The 18336-nt window shown below is 39.3% G+C and overlaps 1 protein-coding gene and 1 non-coding gene across 2 annotated transcripts in view; both read right to left on the bottom strand.

The window, feature by feature from the left end:
• Positions 1-6355, bottom strand: part of SGK3 (serum/glucocorticoid regulated kinase family member 3) — a 151851-nt gene extending 145496 nt beyond the window's left edge. Inside the window, exon 1 of the mRNA XM_059166310.1 lies at positions 6232-6355. The gene's annotated coding sequence lies outside the window, so the exon portion shown is untranslated. The remainder of the gene's footprint in view (positions 1-6231) is intronic.
• On the bottom strand, positions 906-1009 carry LOC131828303 (U6 spliceosomal RNA). The gene has a single exon (XR_009352328.1). It is a non-coding gene; the product is annotated as a U6 spliceosomal RNA (small nuclear RNA).
• Positions 6356-18336: the final 11981 nt, after the last annotated feature.

Raw genomic sequence — 18336 nt, forward strand, 5'->3', positions numbered from 1 at the left:
ATTGAGCATCATGCTCTCTGCTCAGCAGGGAGCCTGCTTCCCTTCCTCTCTCTCTCTGCCTGCCTCTCTGCCTACTTGTGATCTCTGTCAAATAAATAAAATCTTGAAAAAATCATAAAATTAAAAATATATACTTTAAAAGATACAAAAGAAGGAACATAAAAGTAATGCGGCTAGAAAATATTATTAGCTATGAAGGGGAACACTATCTAGCTGTCAAAATTTATATAGATCTACAGATATACACGATAAAGTGTTAAATAACAAAAGAACAAATTGGGTAGAATAATTCCCATTTAAAAAAAAATCAAAAAACCTCAATGTACATGGGATGCCTGGGTGGCTCAGTGGATTAAAGCCTCTGTCTTCAGCTCAGGTCATGATCCCAGGGTCCTAGGATTGAGTCCCACATCGGGCTCCCTGCTCAGCAGAGAGCCTCCTTCTCCCTCTGCCTGCTGTTTCCCCCCTTGTGCTTGAGCTCTCACTCTCTCTCTCTGAAAATTAAAGTTGTTTTTTGTTTTCATTTTTGTTTTTTAAAATGGTAAAATTTAAAAGAATCAACATTTTCTCATGTTGAAATAAGTTCATGTTAAAAATAGCTAAAATGATAGTGAATTTTTTACAGTTATTTACTGTTTTCATTGTGCAATTTTTTTTAAAGATTTTTATTTATTTATTAGACAGAGAGAGATCACAAGTAGGCAGAGAGGCAGACAGAGAGAGAGAGGAGGAAGCAGGCTCCCTGCTGAGCAGAGAGCCTGATTTGGGGCTCCATCCCAGGACCCTGGGATCATGACCTGAGCCGAAGACAGTGGCTTAACCCACTGAGCCACCCAGGCTCCCTCATTGTGCAATTTTTTTAAAATTATAAAATTGTAAAATTTTCATCGTAACAGAATTCATTAAAAAATATGGAACGCTTCAAGAATTTGCGTGTCATCCTTGCACAGGGGCCATGCTAATCTCTGTATCGTTCCAATTTTAGTATATGTGCTGCCGAAGCGAGCACTGATAATTAAAGTTTTTAAAACCAAAACCAAACCTCGATGTACATTTACAGATATACACATTTATATAAACATTGGGAAAAGTCTACAAGGATATAAAAACTGAGAGTGGTTATCTTTGTAGGTAAGATTAGAGTGGAGAGGACTCATTTTTTACTTAACATACTTCTAAGTTGCTTGAATTTAGGGCATGCATACCTTTGTAATTAAAAATAATGTTCAGAAAATATGAGACAATAATAAAATTAAAATGGGGGAAGGAGATGATGTATAGTGTTTTCTTGGGAAACTAAGGAGTCTTATATTCCTTCTTAGCTCATCATATATATATTTAACATGCATGTGCATTAGGTTATATAGGCTATACACATGGTTCCATATGTATGTTTGTCTGCATATATGACACTGAGTTGGAAACCAGATCATTTTAAATTAACTTTAATCCATTTTTATTTTTAAAACAGGGAGGTAAGTAACTAGAGTAATAAAGGTCCTTCTCATTTTTGAACTCAAGCAAAAAATTGGTCAAGTCAGGGTGAAGCCTCACTGTACTTGAGGACATTGCATCCAGCTCTTGTGGAATGGCTAGTCCATCAACGAGTCCAATTTTGTGTATGAATATATTATATATGAAGTCTCTTTTACCTACAGAGAAAAAAAAGCTTGGTATTGACTGGCATAGTAAATATATCAGGAACCTGAATGGAAGCAATTATCCTGAATCATATTCACTACTATATGCAATGTAAATACAAGGTCATTTATCCAAAATCACAAAACAATAAAAGGAATAACATTATCTCAACACTACACACATTCTCCAAAAAAAGGTATGCCTTTAAAAAGGTACAAAAACCAGGCCTTTCCTCAACCAAAAGCCTGTCAAATTGTTCCTATTCTGAAGTTAAAAGCCACAAAACCAGCCCTCTACATTCTAATTATCTGCAGACAAACTTATACAGTGGCCTGAAGCAACACCTACCTATAACGATCCTTCCACACCTGGTGGTACCAAGTAACTCTGCTGGCCAATATCACACACCAGTAGATTTTTTTGTTGTTGTTGTTGTTTTTTAAAGATTTTATTTATTTATCTGAGAGAGACAGAGAGAGGTCACAGGTAGGCAGAGAGGCAGGCAGAGAGAGAGGGGGAAGCAGGCTCCCTGCTGATCAGAGAGCCTGATGCAGCCTTGATCCGAGACCCTGAGATCATGACCTGAGCCGAAGGCAGAGGCTTAACCCACTGAGCCACCCAGGCCAGATATTCTTTGATCCCATGTTTTATGTATATATATAGAGAGAGATATAGATATATAGATATGGATATCTATATATCCATATATATGGATGGATATATATAGATATATATATCGATATATATAGATATCCATCCCCATTGGGGGAGGCCAGTACTCTGCACAAATCCGCCATGAGAGCTCACTAAAGATCTCTTATTTCACCCACACATCTCCTGTCCTCCCTCTTATAATCAGTCTCTTACCCTACAACAATTCCCTTCACCTGCCTTTCACTCACCCCATCCCCATCAAAGGAAAACAGATTTTTGGTTTTGAATAAGAGAAGAAATGGTGGCTACAAGGAGATGGACCAAGACAGATATTCAGGACCTGTGGGAAATAGGAGAGGCCCTGGGAAACCAGACAAGGGCATGGATATTGTACCTTGCCCTAATTCCCTTTGAAAACCCCCTGGCTCGATTCAGGCAGGTAATAAAATTTTATTATCGATGTTCTGACTCAGGCCTCAACATTTGATTTCCATGTCGTCTTCCTCAGCAATGACAATTAACTCAAAGTTAGTACTAAGTTAAAATTACTTTGACATGAACTACAAGATGTGGAATCAGCACCGCTTAGATTTACTTTTCTCCATGAGATAGAAAAAAAAAAAGTGAAATGAAAATAAATATGCCACCATAAGGAATAGAATAGGTAAAGGAAAATAGAAGCATTGAGTCCCTTAAAATAATGTGGGAGCTGTTTCTGTCAGGAATAACATGTTACATAATTTGAGTTTCATGAATCAGCACTTTCGTCAGTAATTTACATGAATTAGAGAAAGAGAAAGAAAATATGAGGATTGGAAAAGGTAAAGTGGTTTCTGAAACAAGACAGGTTTCAAAAGTATTTTATTCCACCCCCACACAGAAGAATGTTGACAGGCAGATGACTCAGTCTTGCTTCATTAAGAGCTTCTTTCCACCTAATAGTCCTCATGGGAAAGGCCACCCCATCTCTCTTTTTTCCAACATATCCTTCTCAATTCCTCCCTGCAGGTATGGCCATAGTTTCCTCTCTAATTGAAGGTTAACCATCTGCAGGTCACATACTACAGGAAACAGAGATTATACTGGAAGGATATAAACAGTTGAGAGGGTTTTTTTTTTTTTGGTTGTTTTTTAAAAAGACTCTTTGGGGCACCTAGCTGGCTCAGTCAGGAAACGTAAGACTCTTGATCTTGGGGTCTTGAGTTCCAACCCCCTTCTGGATGTAGAGATTACTTAAATAAATAAAACTTTTTAAAAAAAGACCCTTTATACTAAAGTACTTATAACATTTCAAAAAACATAGTAGTAGTAGTGTAGCGTCATGCATGCTTCAAAAAAAAAAAATAGTAATACCTATGATCATTGTTTTTGAACCTGGTCATAAATCTAAGTAGCTTAATTGAGTTCACTGCCCCTGAAAACCTACAGTGATTTGTAGTCCATAAAAATGACCTTCAATGAGCAGAGAGAGATAAAGAAGTGGTAGACACAAACAATGAAACCATACGTCCAGTCTAAACTATCTTCAAATCAGAAGAAAAAAGAAAGATGTTTGAGAAGAGAACAAAATAACCAGCCTATGGCTTTTTCAAAAACCAGAGTTGACAAATCCTAAGAAATGAGTCCAAAGGGCATTCTCATCTCTTTTGTCGAAAAGCTATTTGTAGAATCAGATACTGTTTGAAATAACTGGTGTAGGCCCGGAAATCTCTTGGGCATAAATCAATTATAGTGTTTAGGAAGCATAATGCTTGGAAAGAGCAAGAAATCTGAAGTCATTTGGAATCATTCACTTCACAATGTTTATTACAGGCTGGCACATACATGCCAGGCACTGTCCACACACCTGCTGCCTATTCAAGCTCTCTCCCCCACCTGCTGTACAACCTTGGCTAAGATATTTTAACATTTCTGTGCCTTAGTTTCCTCATCTGTAAAAACAAGAATAAAAAAATGGCTGTCAACTTCACAAATACATCTGGAAGCACTCTGTAAACCATGAAAGCCCGAGTTGTCATTTTGCTGAACTGAATTCACGAATGCCACTGTCTGTTGTACCATGGATTATATCAAAGGAAAATTGAGCCTCCCTGCTTCCAGGAGACACCTCATAATCCTATTAAATAAGGCTCAGAGTCTCATGTAATCATCTCTCTGGAAATTTAAATGGGGGATAGAGAAAGTCAGAAAGAGAAAGCAAGTATGACATGCAGATTTTGACATCAAATTGCTAATCACCATAATGACAAGAACCATGATTCACCATTTTGGGTCTCTACCAACCTGACCATCAGGCCAAGAACTCACTTTAAAAGGGTAGTTTATTCTGGAAAAATATTCTCCCTGCAAATATGCAAGTCACAAAAAGGACACTAAGCAGGTTGATCTATCAACTCAATGCTACCAAAACATATGGCAGTAAAATTACAAAGTATTATTTGTTATGTTGACGTGTACAAGCAAAAACAGCCTATTTTATAGTACATTTCACTAAACTATGGTTTCATCAACTGTCAAACAGATTAGGAACAAAGCTCCTTTTCAAAACAAAATTAGGCTCCCTATAGTGGCAGTTGAAAAAGAGGGAAGTTCTGGTCTTTCCAGAGTTAGCTAATGATGGCACTACCATGGATAAGAAAGACTATTTTACAGACGATGCTAGGGATCTGGCGGAGACCTGCAAGGAAGAGGTCTCATTCCCATAGCTCCAGACTCCCTTCCCCCAGGGAGTGAAGGGGTGGTGGCTAGTCTTACAGGAGTGGTAGCCAAGTGCGCCAGAAGGCACACCCAGTCCTAAAATATGCCTGAAACTTCCTCTAATGTTTCTAGCTCTTGCAAAGACATTTGGGGAACTGGTGTACACAACCTCTTCACTGCTGTAACCGCTATAATTTAAAATTTTGCGTTAACAGTTTGAGTTAATATTTATAAAACACTAAAAAGGAGCCCAAGCATGTGGTAAGAACCATTTAAATGTTTATTAAATAAATAAGTCACTTCCCAGATTGGTTGGGTAAATCCCCAACCTAGAAACAAAGTAGAGAGTCAAAGCGCATAACAGTCTGATAGTTTTAAATAAAGACTCGGGAACCGTAGTGCTCTGTATCTATTCCTGCATTTCTCAAGTGTACCTGCAGCTCAAGTATGTGGTCTCTTGCGTAGGGCCAAAATTCTCCCCCTGGTTCAGAAATCACTGTGCAAAATTAAATGATGAAAGAATTTGAGTCTCAAGAGATGAATTCTTTCTTTTTTTCTATCTTCTCAACTAACCACCACTAAAAATGACAAATCTGAAAATCCGAAAGCGCTCTAAATGGTACGTATCAACACTAAAGCTGTGGGAATCAACAGAGCCAAATTCACTTCAAAAAGAGACGGAAAGGGTTTAAATCACAGAGAACTTAAGGGTTGTAAAGCATTCGTCTCAGATCTCAGTCCGATGACGACAGGTTAACGATTCCCGTGCCCCCCACTCCCGGGGCCTCTCTCCATCCCGGATCCTCGCAGGTGACCCGCACCCTCTTTCGACCTCAGCTGGGGGTCTCCCACCCTCCCAGCTCCCAGCTCCTCTAAGCCGGGAAGCTGCGCACTGTGTTAACAATGTCCGTCCACTGACACGGCTCGAGCGTTTAGGAATCAAAAGGCAGAACGTGAAAGCACCTCGAGGAAACACAGACCACAAACTCTTCGAGTCGGGAGCTGGGCGGCGGGATTGCTTCTCCCCTTCCACCAACTCGGAGGTTTTCGGTCTGAGGGGCCAGGGGAGCTGCCAAGACTCCCGGGAAAGTCACGTTGGCTCCAAGAGGCAGCAGTCGAGGCCCAGGCACCGCTCGCCCCGCCCCGTCTCCCTCCCGGGGGGCTCCGGCCGCGGCCCGAACGCGCGCGGACCCTGCGGCTGGCCCACCCGCCTTGGGTCCCGGGCGGCCCCGCACCTACCCCGCTCCACGGTGCTGCCTCCTGGCGCGGCGGGCGCGGAGCCGAGCGCACTCGCGTTTCCTCCTTCCCCGCAGGGCCGCCGGGCGCCGCCGTTTCCTCCCTGACGCGTCACGGAGGCCGGCGGCTCCTCCCGCAGTGTGCCGGGCGGCCCGGGAGAGCCGGGCGGCGGGCAGTGCGGCCGGTGGCCGCCCGCACCGAGGATGGGGCTGCGACGCCGGGCTGGAGCCGCAGGCTGGCCGGCCCCTACTCAGGCCCGCGGCGCGGAAATCTCTTCGCCGTGCACCCCGGCGAAAGCCCGGCCACAGCGCGCGGTCTGCCTCGCCGCGTGCGCAAAGTTGAGGGGACACCGGTGGATCTTGTCTAGAGGCTGGAGCTCCTCGGGGTTTCCTGCGGCTCAGCGGCTAGTGACTGCTGCCCTGGGGCTGGAGAGCCGCGTGCGCCGACGCGCCCGGACGCCCGGGGGAGACGACCCTGGCGTACGCCGAGAGCCGGACCGCGGGGCAGCCGGAGGAGGAAGAATCACCCCGGGAACGGCCTGGTGGGCCCGTGGCTGGCTGTAAACTGGAAACTCAGGGAAGGGAAATAAGTATCCAAATAATTTAGGGGAACAACTATGCTTCATTTGGGTTACTTGAAGTTTTCTACTTTTTTCATCAGCAGTGTTTTGGCTTTTGAGTTTACAGATAGGTCAGAAATTGGCGGATCCTGGGGACAGAGAAATTTCCTTTCCACGCATTTTCCAAGTCCACTTTTTTTTTTTTTTTTATCCCCATAAATCTCTAAGTCAGCTGAGGTCACACTTTACAGTTTCTTATTACTCTTTCTCATTCTTTAAATATAGAAGTTACATTTTGTCTCCTTTTTCCCCCCAGATAAAGAGAGGTAAAGAAGGTGAGTGGAAAAGAATGACGCGATTCAGTGGGCGCGGAATAAAGTGGTCAGGATTTGCAAGCAGAGTAGGGTTTTCATTTCCCCACAACACTACTGTGGTTTAAGTTTTATCGGGTATCTCTTGAAGATAGACTCAGACAAAGATATAGCATGTCTATATGATGTTTAGATTTTTTTAAAAAGATCTTACTTATTTATTTGACAGAGAGAGAGATCACAAATAGGCAGAGAGGCAGGCAGAGAAGGAGGTGGCAAGCTCCAGGGGACTGGATCCCAGGACCCTGAGATCATGACCTGAGCTGAAGGCAGCGGCTTTAACCCACTGAGCCACCCAGGCGCCCTATGATGTTTTAGATTTTGAGGGATGATTTATATACTTCAGATCATAAGATTCCAGAGAATATGCCATAAATCTATGAACAGGGACGCCTGGGTGGCTCAGTTGGTTAAGCAGCTGCCTTCAGCTCAGGTCATGATCCCAGCGTCCTGGGATCAAGTCCCACATCGGGCTCCTTGCTCTGCAGGGAGCCTGCTTCTCCCTCTGACTCTGCCTCCACTCTGCCTGTGCTCGCTCTCGCTCGCTCTCTCTCTGACAAATAAATAAATAAAATCTTTTATAAAAAAAAAAAATAAAAAAAAAAATAAAAAATAAATCTATGAACAAATAAACTTCCAAAGGTAATTAGAGAAGCCAGCGTTTATGTGTGGCTTTCCTAAACAGAGGACATTTCCTTATGTTTTAAAAGAATATTCAAAAATTTAACCCACAGGTAAGGTTGAGAATATTCATTTGTAATGTCAATTAACACAGTATGACCTTTTCCTTCTTAAAGACAATGAATTGTGAATCCAATATTTTTATACTTCAAAACATAATAATGCTGCAGAACTTTCTAAACAATGATCTTCAGTGGCATACGGAAATAGATGTAAAATACAGTAGATACAAATCAACACACTGCTATGGTTCTTTGTATGTTTTCATTGTGATCCACACAATGAGGCACAGAGAAGCTACAGAATTTCCTCCCTTGTAACAAAAACCAACAAGTAATCAGTGTATCTCTTAATTAAAACCATATTCACCATGCTGAAAAATTTCTCAGACAAAAGGAAATTTTGTGTCACTAAACTCCAAATATAATGACATCATTCTCACTTCAGAGATACATACCTAGCTATGACATTTCAACTTTTCCTTCCCTCCCTCCTTCCCTTCCTTCCTTCCTTCCCTTCTTCTTCCTCCTTAAAAAACAAAACATCTGGGAGCCATTACATTTGCAGAATAAATCTGTCTTCCTGCTGTGAAGAACACACACACACATGCATTCACACCACCTCCCATAAAATTTTAAGATAAGAAGGTGGGTGAGCCAGGTTCAACTGATAAGAAGTTGCATATTTTGCATTTATATCTGAGAGCTGCAATTTACTACTATGATTTCTCAGAATATTAGAGGTTGTCAATGTATTCACAAACTTAAAAGGCTTTTTCACTTAAAATTAATTTTAAAGGCATACTTTTAAGTCTGATCACTTTGATTAATCATACTCACAGATCATATCTCTATGTTCTATTATGTTTCCAATTTCTTTATAGAGTAAAAGAAAAGTTGAATGTTCAGCTAAATGTCTATCTGATATTTATGCTTTTATAAAAGGTTTCATACAAATAAAATTTTAAAACGGAAAAAGTTTTTTGTTTAGACTGTGGGTTCCAATATTTTGTCTGGAAATAATGACTCTATTCATGCAAATAGGGCAAATATTTTGTTCGTATATTTACAGAGCTTATGTACAAATTATGAGCATAAGCTTTGGAATTGGACAGACTTGGGTTTTAAACTCTGGTTCTGCCACTTTCTACTTCGGGCAAATTATTTTACCTCTCTGAGCACTGGTTTCATCAGTAACATAGGATAATAGTACTTATCTCTTCTCAATGAAAGAGAGATAATAATAATGCTTATTTTATGAAATTGCTAAGAGAATCAAATGAACTTAGTAGGATGCCTGGCGCATAATATCAATTGATAGCTCTTTGTCATCATCATTCTGAGTAGCTCTAAGAGAGATATAAAAATGCCAATATTTTGTATTCCTTTTGTACTAGTATTAAGAATGGTCAAATTTTAGAGTTTGGGGAGATTTTTTTTTTTTTTTTTTGGTAGAGGTCTTAAAAGTAACAGGAAAAAAAAAAACATAAAATAGTTATTTTCAGGGTGCCTGGGTGGCTCAGTGGGTTAAGCCGCTGCCTTCGGCTCAGGTCATGATCTCAGGGTTCTGAGATCGAGTCCCACATCGGGCTCTCTGCTCAGCAGGGAGCCTGCTTCCTCCTCTCTCTCTCTCTGCCTACTTGTGTTCTCTCTCTCTGTCGAATAAATAAATAAAATCTTTAAAAAAAAAAAGTTATGTTCAGAACTTTAGAAAATTGGACTGGCCATACTGTAAACCATTGCCTTGAATATTAAAAACAAAAACAAACAACTATTTAACAAGAGAATACAGTATTCTTTTAGGTAACATATTCCCATGAGATGAGTGCTTGGTTTTCACCTACTCTTCAAAGTGGAAAACCTTTTCCCTAAACTGGTGCCTGATAAGGAACAATCATGAATTTTTATATCCTAATAAAGTCCTCTATTTGTAGTTCTTTCATTATAACTTTGGAAGCATTGAGGAGCATAACAATATAAAAAATATCACTTCCCATAGGGAGAAAATTTGACAAAATGACAACTATGGGACATGAATGGCTTCTATTCATAAGTCAGTTGGTAACGGAAGTGAGAGCCAGCATGCATTAGAATATTTGTTTCATAGCAGATAAATCAGCAAGACTAGAGAAGAATAGTGCTACCAACCACATGTTTACAAAAGCAAAGATGTTTTTGATTCATATTATTTGTATTGCTATCATAGCACCTTTTCCTTTATTCTCCTACAAACTCATCTCTTAAAGTGGGTCAGACACCATGAGCTGTTGCTACAGTTTCCATCCATGTTTATCGTTCAATATACCAGTCGCAGCATCCCACATCTTCAAAAACAAAACCCACATTTTTCTTGGGAGGTTAGTTTAAGGATAGCCCAAGCCATGAATTGGCCCAGGAAATTGTTCACCTGTAAAGCCTGCTGTGAAATAGGTAAGAAGATGAGAATTAAAGTGACTAATTTATTGAATTTTCTGAGCAAAACAGTTTAGTACAAAACAAAGCCACCTAAGGGATAGTTAGAAAAAATCAGATACTCATGGGAATTGATGAGTATTGACACTGGTTTATACCACCGTGGCACAGAGCCAAATTAACTTATTTCCTTCATTTAGAAAATGGTTCAGAGTGTACTCGTTTTGAGTGTTGAGGGTGGGAATGGCCCAAAGCTTAACATCTTTGTTAGACAAAATTAGCCATGTTCAGACTCAAAACTGAAGTGCCTGAATTCAAATGTGTTTTGTAACAAAGTGAAAACCATTTTGAAGCAAGACTACATTAGGGTCAAATATAAGGTCCTTTAGATCACAGGACTTTTTCACTTTCTATATTAGACTCCTGAGAAAAACCAAGGGCAAGTGTTAAGAGATCAGAACCCTTACATTGCTGGCACAGCTTTTTGATAAAAGTTGTTAGAAATTACTTTAAGTCTTGCTAAGACCTTTAATTATCTGAAGTAAAACAATTATCCTTCCCTACTAAGTAAATTAAGGAAACCTCATTGTCTTTCAATCTAGTTATTATGAGTATCAAGAACAAAATACAAATCACCCTTTTTTCTTTCTCATTTTTTTTTCCTGTCTTTTGTTTGGGTAGTCTGTTACATACATAAATTATATCTGTTAAGACAGATACACAAGTTGTGTCAGCAGTTACTGTGTTCCTCAGAGAATTATATTAGGCATTTGAGCTCAAACCTGCTAGGTGGACTTTGAAGATAACAATTATTTTAGTTGCTTATCAGTAGGAAATAATAGCTTTTCTTAAACACTATTCATTTGGTGACTCAGTTACTTACTGTTAATTATGTACAATGAATGATTGAACCCCTTTCAAATGCAAAGGCTTAGTAGCCTCTGGCTTAAAAGAGTATGTTGCTGTTATTTCTGCAACTAATTCTCTAAGGCATGTGTGTCTGGCTCAACCAGATGTGTCAAAGACTCAGACAGACTTTAAGAGATTATAACTTTTCATAGACCAGAAGACCCTTAAATTCTCTAGGTTTTCTAGAGTAAACAACCCCCGTTCTTTTAAATTTGTCTCACACCCCCCCCTTTTTTTTTAAATGATTTATGACTCTCATCTGAATTCTTTCCAAATTCTCCATATTCTTCTTTAGATAAGATGCCCAGTATGAGACATGGAACTCTATGAAGGGTCAGGTGAGTCCTTAGTACAGTGAGAGCATCCTCTCACAGCTCAATTCACACTCCTATATTGCAACTTAAAATCTCTCTCACATTTAAAATTACATTTCATCATTATATGTTTTCTTGCATTATATTTAAGAGGTTGTTTTGATTATCCCTATACCTATTTTATCAAAACTGTACTTTTCTTCAGTGATTTTGAATTTCATCATATTTGTTAAGTCAAAAAAAAATCCAAGGTTGGGGGGTACATCCCAAGGCCATGTAAGACAATCTAATACAGTTCAGAAAGAAACTACTCCAATGTCTATTTGTTTAATCTTCAAAGAAAGAGGTTAGGGGCACTTGGGTGGCTCAGTCAGTAGGTATCTGCCTTTGGCTCAGGTCAGGATCCCAAGGTCCTGGGATCGAGCCCCACATCAGGCTCTCTGCTCAGTGGGGAGCCTGCTTTCCCCTCTCCTCCCCACTCATGCTCTCTGTTGCTTTCTCTGTCTCTCTCTCTCAAATGAATAAATAAAAATTTTAAAAAATAAATAAAAAGAAAGAAGTTAAACTTTCCTATTTAGCATACATCTTGACCCTGGGCTTGCTCATACAGTCCTTTGTCAGACAGTCACTGATGTGCTCTGTGAGGTAACCAGAGAAGGGTGGGCTTCCCCCTTGCAGGGAAGCTTTCCTTTAACCAACATCAGTGTACTGCAGTTTTGTGTAGCATAGGAAATCATCAATGTGGTTAGTCTTGTAAAAACAAATCCTTTTAGTAGAAACTATAAAATACTTTGTACTGAGATGGAGAGTTACTGTGGAAATTCTTTAACTTCTACTGAAGTATTTAGGACACTTAGTGATAAAAGCATTGCTCCTGCATACACACTACCTGGTCTGACCATAGTTCCGCCATACCAGCCATGTAATCCTGGGCAAATTATTTAACATCTCTGAGGTTTCATTTCCTCATCTGTAAATTGGAAAGCATAATTGTATCTACTGAATCAGGTTGTTCTGAGGATGATATAAGCTAATATCTAAAAATCTACCATGAAAATAAGCACTATATAAGCACTGGTTATTATTAATACTTAAAAGAATAAATATTAGGATGAAGATGTATTTTCCTCTAACAAAAACAAGGGATCCAGATTTCCCTACGTTTTCTGGGAGTAGTATTTTCCTTTTAAGGTGAAGTTTTGGGCACCTGGGTGGCTCAGTGGATTAAGCCACTGCCTTCGGCTCAGGTCATGATCTCAGGGTCCTGGGATCGAGTCCCGAGTCGGGCTCTCTGCTCAGCAGGGAGCCTGCTTCCCTCTCTCTCTCTCTGCCTGCCTCTCTGTCTACTGTGATCTCTCTCTGTCAAATGAATAAATAAAATCTTTAAAAAAAAAGGGGGGGGAAGTTTTAACATTGCATGAGAGAGTAATTCCATCCACTCTCTCTTTTAAGTGTGCATGTGCTTTGAAAGAAACACTTTGGAGAGAATGTTTGAAAATTATGTTTAGAAATATTTCTGTCAGTGTGTAATTTTGCTGCAAAAAAACCAGTTTGTGTGTGTGTCCTTTTAAAACTCTCATATATGCATACTTAAAAATTTTGGAAACACAATTTTTTATTTCTTTAAATACTTTCCAAATAATTTCAGTGGGCCTTAAACTAATTAAAGTGCAATGCCTTTAAATTAGTTTTCAAGAATTGCTCATTGATAACAGAGAAAATGGGTATTTACTATTAAGACTCCAACAAAAACCTTTGCAGAAGTGGTTGATGAGACTGAAGAAGAAAATGAATACTTTAATAGATATAGCCAACAACAATGTATTTCTTCAATTTAAATCTAAATATCTTTTTGGGTATCAGCTATTAAAATGTAATATCAGAATAAACTAAACCCAGAACCAGATCTTTAACTCACTATATCACAAAGTGTTAAGCCAAGATTTTAACAAAGTAATAAAGTACCAAATAATAAAGCATCAAATGAAAGCAGAAAGGCTTTTATACTCTTGAAAAAATGCCATTAAATTATTTAAAGTATATTGATTATTTCATGTTTTTAAATTTAGAGTTCTGTTTTACAATGTGTACAATATATTAGAATAGGAGATCACGAATACATAATTTATACATATGTGCATTCTGGTTTGGTGTCGTCTGAGAATTTAATGCCTTTTGTTCTCTTTCCTCTTCATTCAGTAACTATTTGTTGACTACCTAGTGTATGCCAGATACTGTGCTAGGCTAAGAGAGGTAGAAATTAAAAATATTATTCCCGGGGCGCCTGGGTGGCTCAGTGGGTTAAGCCGCTGCCTTCGGCTCAGGTCATGATCCCAGGGTCCTGGGATCGAGCCCCGCATCGGGCTCTCTGCTCGGCAGGGAGCCTGCTTCCTCCTCTCTCTCTGCCTGCCTCTCTGCCTGCTTGTCATCTCTCTCTGTCAAATACATAAATAAAATCTTTAAAAAAAAAAAAAAAAAAAAAATTATTCCCACCCCCAAAGAGTAGTTTAAAATAATTTATGAAACATGTAGTAAAGAACTGGTCCCACAACTAACCTTCACAGAATCACCTGTTTCTCAGCTCCTTCCCTTACTTCCACTCCTAGCCCTTGGCCTAGATAACGATTTGCTGTAGACTGGGATTTGAACTTGAAACTGGTCATTCGAATATCCACTTGGTTTTTTTATGTAGCTTAAATAAACCATTTATGACTTATTTTCTCTTCTAGATATCTACAAGGTGCTTTTTATGCAATCGTATGTAAATATAAATTTCACTGATTCAATAAATATTTCCTATTCAAAGCACAGTGTTAAGACAGAAGGAAGGTTCAAGGTACAAACATGCATTGTGTTTTCAGGGGGTTTTTATATCCTTGACAGAAAATGAGAAAAACACGCTAATTTTTCCCTTTTGCTATGTGGAGTGCTACATTCACTAGGGAATGTATTCCTCGGTACATTGCCAATTTAACTACCTCACCACTTTTGTGTGGTGTGTTTCTTCAAGTCATACTGTTTGAAAGTTTTACAAGCATGCTATTTGGCTTCAACCACCTCTTTAAAATTTTATCTCATTACTTATAATTTCAACTCATGACTGGGGTAAATTAGTTTTAATTGCTAGTTATTTGCATTAGGAAACAATCATGAAAAATGAAGAAAAAACTGTTAAGATGATAGAAATTAAACTCCTACAATGGAATCCCATACCATTTCCCTAAATTAAAAAAGACAAACTGATGTGAGGTACTCACAGCAAGAAACTGAGTCATGTAACTACCTGGGGTCCCATTTAAACTCTGCAAATAAGCAAAGTCAAAGCTCACAGCCTTTGGAGGAAACTATATCTGTTTGACTTTTTAAAAGCAAGTGGTATCAACATTTTAGGGCATGGTATGAAAAGTCAGACTTAGTTGCAAAAGTCTGTGATAATATAAAATTCAATTTAGAAAAATATAAGCAGCGCATTAAGGCAATAGAGACAATATTTTTATTTGAATTTTAATGGATACGTATATACTCCTTGGGCTAACCCACTGCCCCACCAAAATCCAATTTTCACTATAATAATCATTTTCACAGAAAATAGAGGGGCACCTGGGTGGCTCAGTCAGTTAAACATCCAACTCTTGATTTCGTTTCTGATCATGATCTTGGGGTCGTGGGATGGAGCTCCACCTTGGGCTCTATGTTCAGTGTGGAGTCTGCTTGAGATTCTCTACCTCTGCCCCCCCCCACCTCCCCCTGTCAAATAAATGAATAAATAAATAAAATCTTTGCAAATTTTTTTAATTAAAAAAGAGAATAGAAAATACCATTTGAACAAATTTCAGTATAGTGTACTGACTAAGCACATGGCTTTAGAGGAAAATATTTCTGAGTTTGAATCTCACTGCTGCTTACAGGCTCTGGACCGAAGCACATTTCCTATGTTTTCTAATTTGTAAACTTAGTTCCTACTTCATAAGGTTGTTGTGAAGATTAGGTAAGATAAAATTCATAGTGATGTACCTACTTATTATGGTAGGCAGAATGATGGCCTCCAAAAGATACCCACGTTCTACTCCCTGGAACCTTAAACTAAGTATGTTACATTACATGGCAAAGAATTTTGTGGACAGTACGGATGGACTTTGAGGCCATTATGCTAAGTGAATTAAGTCACACAAGAAATGACAAATACTACAGATTTTTACTTGTGTATGGAATCTAAAACAAAACAAAAATGAACTCAGATTAACAGAGAATAGATTGGTGGCTGCCAGAAGCAGTGTTGGGTGGGGAGGGGGTTAGGTAAAATGAGTGCAGTTGGCCAAAAGGTACATGTTTCCAGTTATAAAATAAATAAGTCATGGGATGTAATGCACAGTATGGTAACTATAGTTAATAATGTTGTATTGTATATCTGAAAGTTGCTAAGAGATTAGATCTTCAAATTTCTATAACAAAAAAGACATTATAACTATGTGTGGTGGTGGATGTTAAACTAGACTTGCGGTGATCACTTAGCAGTATATACAGATATCGAATCATTATGCTGAACACCTGAAAATAATATGATGTCATATGTTAATTATATCTCAATTTATAAAAATTAATTTTAAAAAAGAATTAAGGTTGCCACTCAGTTGGCCTTAAGATAGGAAGAATATTCTGGATTTTCTGAGTGGGTCTAAGGTGATCACAAGAATCTTTAAAAGTGAAAAGGACGAAGGCAAAAGAAGAGTTAGAGAAAAAGATGTCACTATGGACGGATGGCTGGAGGGATACAACATTGCTGGCTTCGAAGGTGGAGAAAGGGGCCTAGAGCCATGGAATGTGGGTGGCCTCTAGAAGTTGGAAAGGGCAAAAAAAGTGCAGCCCTGCTGACACACTGATTTTAGCTCAGTGCCACCAATGTCAGAGTTCAAACCTAGAGAGCTATAACACATTTGTGTTGTTTTAAGTCTCTAAGTATGTGGTAATTTGCTACAGCAACATATAAAAAGCAAGATAGGTATATAGATAAATCAGGAACTGTACAAGTTACAGTGGAGAGCAAGTACGGCATATAGAGAATTGTTCCCCCCCCCCCGCCCATTATAGAAAACATGCCAACTCACAAATGTTTTCATTTTTGTTTTCTTTCTAGTTGCAAGAGATCAATTTAACATGTCATAGGATTATTCTCCAAGCAATAGAAGTTGCTGTTGGCTAACAACTTAACCTATTATGGTTCCTCAATGATGACAGATGACAATTACAGAATATAAATTTTACCTAAGTACTATCTGGTCTCTTATATTTTACTTATTTATAATTTTTAAAAATTTTATTTTTTCACTAAATTCTGTACCCCACATGAGGCTCAAACTCATGACCCCAAGATCAAGAATCACATGCTCTACCAACTGAGCCAGCCAGGTGTCCCTAGTTTCTTATATTTTTATTTGTACCTAGAGTATCATAGTATCATCTGAGAGTATCATACGAATTAGTTATGAACTGACCATGCTAGAGGCTTACAGGAGTAGCCCTGTCATCTCCTGAGAGGTAAGCTCAGAGGTGCTCAAAGGAGGTAGGCCAAACTCACTGAGTATTTCCTACCTCTTCTTGGCTCTCTCAGAAGCACATTATGTACATTTTTGCCTTTATTTTTTTGAGATTTATTTATTTTAGAGAGAGAGCAAGCACTTGCACATGCACGTGATGTGGGGAGAAAGGGCAGATGGAGAGGGGGAGAGTGAATCTCAGATTCCCCACTGGGTGTGGAGTCCAATGAAGGGCTCAGTTTCACGACTCTGAGACCATGACTTGAGCCAAAATCAAGATTGACCGACTGAGCCACCCAGGTGCTCCCATTATTGCCTTTAATCCACAGAACCACACCATCATTATCCACCCCCCTTTTTTTATATAGATAAAGGAACAGAAATTCAAAGAGGTGAAATAACCCTATCCAGGTCATATAGCAGGTAAGTGGCAGAAATGAGTCCATTTGTTTTGAAGCCCATGGTCTTTCTAAAGCACCACAGAGCCTTCCATGTCAATGGGTGGTGCTGGATGAAAGGCAGCAAGGACTAGGTGTAGACTAAATGCCTAAAGCACCAGGAAGGCACCTGAGAGAAGGCACCTAAGTGTCAGAAGAGGTGAAAGTGAGATGATAAATGGTAACTGACTGGCAGTCTTCATGAGATGAAAGAGGTGTCTGCCCTCTTTAAAGGGACAGCTGATGGCTGCTACCAGCTGTTGCTATGTTAGCACATGGGCCCAATGTTGCCAGATCTATTACTTTTTCTATAAAAGCTAGCAATATGGGCGCCTGGATGGCTCAGTTGGTTGAATGACTGCCTTTGGTTCAAGTCCCTCCTCTGGCTCCCTGCTCAGCAGGGAGTTTGCTTCTCCCTCTAACCATATCCCCTCTCTGCTCCCTCTGGTGTGCTCTCTCTCTTTCTCAAATAATAAAAAAATCTTAAAAAAAAAAAAAAAGCTCACAATATACATTTTAATGTGAAATGGCATAACTGCAAAATGCTAGGAACAAATTCAGGTTTTCTTAAAACACCGTGCAGGCCAAATGAGCCACATCTATCAAGGAAATTTGCCGCAGGGGCTACCAATTTGAGACCACTAGCATTGATCCCTAGGACCCAGGGAGCGGTCTGTAGTCTTGCTAAATGAGACGTGGAAAGGATTGAATTAGCTTTTGATTGAGCTCATTGAGGGAAGAGATACCCTAACCTAAGAAAAAGGGAGGCTTATTCCAGGGCATGGAGGCACATTGGAGAAGGGAGTATGACTCAGCTTTTCCACAGAATCTTCTTAAAGACACCAATAATTAAAGCAACTCTAAACATATCAACCCCCTGGATTTGCTAATG

The sequence above is a fragment of the Mustela lutreola genome, chromosome 3, assembly GCF_030435805.1.
Source record: "Mustela lutreola isolate mMusLut2 chromosome 3, mMusLut2.pri, whole genome shotgun sequence".
Classification (NCBI taxonomy): domain Eukaryota; kingdom Metazoa; phylum Chordata; class Mammalia; order Carnivora; family Mustelidae; genus Mustela; species Mustela lutreola.